This window comes from Pinus tabuliformis, chromosome 8 (genome assembly GCF_031772625.1).
Source record: "Pinus tabuliformis cultivar Carrire ecotype Pingquan chromosome 8, CPIR1, whole genome shotgun sequence".
Lineage (NCBI taxonomy): Eukaryota > Viridiplantae > Streptophyta > Pinopsida > Pinales > Pinaceae > Pinus > Pinus tabuliformis.
The window spans coordinates 1,209,332,492-1,209,337,428 of NC_142294.1; positions in this window are offsets into that span (position 1 = coordinate 1,209,332,492).

Below are 4,937 nucleotides of genomic sequence, written 5' to 3' on the forward strand. Positions count from 1 at the left end.
CTCCAAAATTTTTCCCATGCTTTGCTTTTGGAGCATCTCTTTAACCATAAGAACTGTCGTTTCAACTTGTGTCAAGTTTTCTTCTTGAAGTATTAAGTGTCACAACCTTTTACTCCTTCATGACAAGCTTATGATGTCTTAATTGTGATTTCCTTTAATAGCTACTGGGAACTCCAAGATGGTAGTTAATCCTTGTCGATAGTACTTGCCAAACTTCTAAAGATAGACAAAGAAATTTTTGTGAAAAGAAGCCAAGTCTTTCCATGATGACATTGATTGCATACCTTGATCTGTTGGATTATGCAATCCTCTATCTCAGTGAACTACATAAGTCCTTTTCAGAGTGAATTGTATAACTCCTTGAGATAGGAAATTGCGCAATAATAAAAATACACAACCCCTTGTGGCAATGAACTACGTTGTCCATTGAGACAGCCAACTACACAGTCTCTTGAGCCAGTGAACTGTGTAATTCCTGGAGTAAGCCAACGGTGCATTCCTTGAAAATATGAAGTGTACACTTCCCAAGGATGTCCATTTTCACTTCTAATTGGCAGTGTGGCATGCATTTCCAAATTGATTATCTTACATGTACTAGTTAATTGATTGACTACTTGATTTTAGGAATGTGCATAGGAAACCCTAACCGTAACCTCATGAGTTCTCATTTATATAATAAATCCATCCTATATATCATTCCCACACTCATATTTGGAGCTTTAATCATTCTTGTGAGAATAAGGAGGTTTTGGTCTCAATTGAGCTGCTTTCCTGGGTAAGCTTCTTAACTATCGCTTTTTTCTGCTTTTTATTTCGCTTGTCACTTTTTCTTTTGCAAATGTAATTTTGTCATACTTTTCACATAGAAAGTGTCATCTCTACTATTATTAGCTTGTGTAACTATCGTTTCAGTCTTTTACACTTATTTTCTAGTTTCGCTTCACATTCCATGTATTTTCACCTACCAATAATTATTGTTGTTGGGTGTATTTATGCATACATGTACTATTCCATTCATTATCTTTCTTGCTCGATGTGGATGACTTTTTTGGATGAATATCAGGTTGATCCACATACTCCATCCCTTTAGTCAATAGATCTCGATCCTTTCTTTCTATTGGAGAAAGTTGCACAGATCCTAAAGCCTCCTTCCCTCCTCAATTGTGCATTGCACAATCTCAACTATAAGAGTTTCCCTCTTACACTGTGCAACTATGCACTATGGAATATCTAGGACATAGCTATGAATTATGGAATCCAAATCAGTAGTGAGGCCCCTCCTAACCTCTCTCACTATGAAATATGCAGTAGGAGGCCTCTCTCTAGTAGCAATTACACATTTTGCAGTGTTAGTCTCCAATCTCTCCCTCTTGTTGTCAAGCCCTGCACAATCCTCCCTCAAACCAATGAAGTCACTCTGCCTCACTTGAGCCTAAGAACTGTGCAATCCCTCTTCTTAGTGGCTATATTCTTCTTGTGATTAAGTTTTAAATTAGTCGATCTCTTGTGTGACTGAGTTGTTGTCGCCATGTGTTGGGTCTTTCATTTTTGGGAATTGAATTTTGACAAGTTTTTATTGGGTTTGATTGGAAAGAAGTTTCTCAGGCGGTCGTTGAAGGAAATGAAAAGAATAATTCAAAAATAGCTAGATGTCGAAGATGGCTGGAGGAAAGAAAATTTGAGGGGAGTTCATAGAGGCTACAAGGGAAACATAAGTGCATGGAATGGGCAGTTAAAGTTAAGTTTACAGAAGTCATTGAAGAAGAGTGGATGTGATAAGACCTCGAAAGTTATCATAGCTCTAATCCTCACAAACCTCTGATATGGTTTTATCCAAGAATTATTTTATGAGATGGGACATTCCTCTGAGAGTTTTTTTTGAGATGGACACAGAGGTCCCCATCATATATTGTGCCTTAGATTCTATCACTGCACTCTGACTTTTCCGATCTCTAGGGGTATTCAATAATCTTCGTCCCTTAAAAAATATTCCTTTTGTTACTTGCTGGAAAAATATCGGCCTCAGTGATTTAGAGTATGGTCTCTTAAAGTTTTCATCTAAGATAATTTCCTTTGAAAATGAGTTTTCCCTGAGATGAGTTTTCTTTGATAAGGACTTTCATTTGAGGTAGTTTTCTCCGATGAGGAGTTTACTCTGAGCGACTTTCTACCGAGGAAGGTTTCTTCCAAGATAAGAGTTTCCTCTTAAACTATTTCCTCTAAGACAAAGTATCTTCCAAGAGGGAGTTTCTTAGAAGGTTGGGTTTTCTCCAAGGTGATGTGGTAGTAGTGGGTCGATGCACTTACATAAGAGAGGGAGTATGAGTGGGTTGAGGGTTTGTATGTATAAATATATATTATATGTTATGACCCCAAGCCATGAATGGGTTGGAAGCTAATACACTAATGCCAAGTGGTGGTTAGGAGGCTGATTGAGATAGCCACATGGGCACTACGTGGCAGATTGATGATGTAGTGCTAAATTCTAATTGGTCATAATTTTTAACCCAAAATTTCGATGGAGACAAAATTTACATCATCGGAATCGTCTCGACGAGAAAAACAGATCGATTTCATCCATTTGAATTTTTTAGGAAGATGATAAAGATCGAAATTTTTAGACCCCATTTCCATAACACTACCTTGTAACTTGGCTTAGCAAAGTAACCACCTCCTTCTAACCTATGTTTGGGGTGGTATTAGAAGGGGAGGTGTTACAAAGATACCCACAATGTAAAGGCCACCATAAAATCCAACTGAACTAATTTTAACATGTGGATTTGTGATGGAATACACATATATCTACTACAAAATTATCTATGCAATATTTAATCTCACAGTTATCATGTCAATCAACAATTTTTTTAAAATGAACATGGGTACCATGCCAATACCAACATCAATGTTTTTAGGTCAAGCTAATTATAAGTCATTAGGAACACACAAATTCCATTTATATGAACTAATTGTTCCCTTAAATCAAAATCCATCTACTCTCTTACGTAATTGAAAATTTCAATTGTCTTCTAGAGATAACCACAATCCTTTGCCTATTACTCCATGTACCCTACAAAATATTACAAGAACTTATCTAATGTTGTAGTGGCTAATTCCAATATAAAATCATTATTGTGACATTAGGATGGTTAACATGAATGGTACCATGAGGGAAATTTATCGAATGATACCTTTTTAAGACCATACTTCATGTGATTATGACACAATTCCAATGATAGCTCATGTCAAAATTCCAGTGACCATTAGCAAAACAACGCATTCATGAATTCAATATTAAAATGTAATATCCATATGAATTCAACATCAATAAATGGCACATATTTTTAATGATATGAAAGGGTTCCTTCTATTACTTCAATGACACCAAAACATGATAAGCATCATAAATATTATAAACCTTAATTTATGACCCATGTGACCATCCAAAAGATTATATTTTTTCTATGCGACCCTTTAAATCAGAACTCTTTTTACCATGCTTTGAACCAATCACATTATACCATAGAAATAACACATATTTCCCATAACCAAAAACATGTGACTTTTGGAAAATTCTCTAACCATGGTAAGACAATTCTACACTCAAAGAATAATTAAACTCTAGATAACTTAAAATGAAAACCTATCAAAACTACAATCTTAGAATACTAGAATCTACAAACATATGTTATCGAAAACATTAACAAGTAATACACAAACATGAACTCTAAGTCACATTTAACTTCCACTAAACACAAAAGTAAAAAATGCATTTCAATAACTCAAAAACTAAATCTCATTGACCAATATAATGGTCTGCCTTGAATCTCCTTTATAGAATAGTAAGAAGAGGAATGATACAACAAATTAGAACGTGTGAAGGAAGCACTTGGTTTGAATGTGTTAAAACCTAAACTTATTTTAAACACCTACTGTGACCTAGATTGGATCATTATATTATTTTTCATCCATATTGATTCTTTCAGAGTGGAAAAAGTGGAGGAAACAACTCAAAATACTAGTTTTACTTGCAAGACACAATTTGGAAAATTGAGGTATGAAACCTTTCAAGATCAGTTTGAGGAATTAAATGATTTTTTTGGTGGTAAAACACTTTTGCTCAAATGATCTGGGTGGATCTCCAGACACAGTGGCATGGAAAAATCTCAAAATTCAAAGTTGCAGAAAGGCACTGAACTTGACATCAGATCAAAGTTCTTGTCGCCATGATTCCAACAGTGTGAACAGCACTCCAATCCGAGTCCAGATGAAGGAGATAGAAGCAGTCAAACTTGGGTTGACTTTTGATGACTGGGTAGGCTTAACATAGACAAAATTTGGCCTTTCCGGCAGATGGAATCTAGCCAACTCCGGCCAAATTCCGGGCAAAATTGTTACCTCGTTAAAATGACCCCTTCGGTCAAAAACCGAATTTTCAAAAACGTGCAGGTTTTTTTATTAAACAAAAAAAAATATTAAAAAAAGGTGACGGGCCACCAACCCCGCCACCCCAACCATTCAACATATAATTACAGAGGGGCAGACCATGACCCCCAGCCCCTCCCCACATCCCTCGGAACTGTTATAAACAATAACCAAATGGGGTGGGCAGCCATGACCTTGCCACCCCACACCATGGCTTAATTAAAATTATTCAACAAAGTTGGGTGGGCTGGCCCTTGGGGCACGGACCCGACCCCAAGACATACAACCACCAGCCACTAATATATGGAACCAGCGGAGGTACGGTGGGTGGGCCGCCCTAGGCGGGCCCTACCCAACCAATTTTTTATTTATAAATAAATTTGTTCTGTAAAAATGAGGAGGCAGGGTTTGACCACCCGATCTCCTCCCTATTAATTGTGACCCTTAGCCAACTCAGCCAACCGTCCACATTGAAAAATCCTTCAACCAATTTTTATTTAAACACAGTTTCTCAG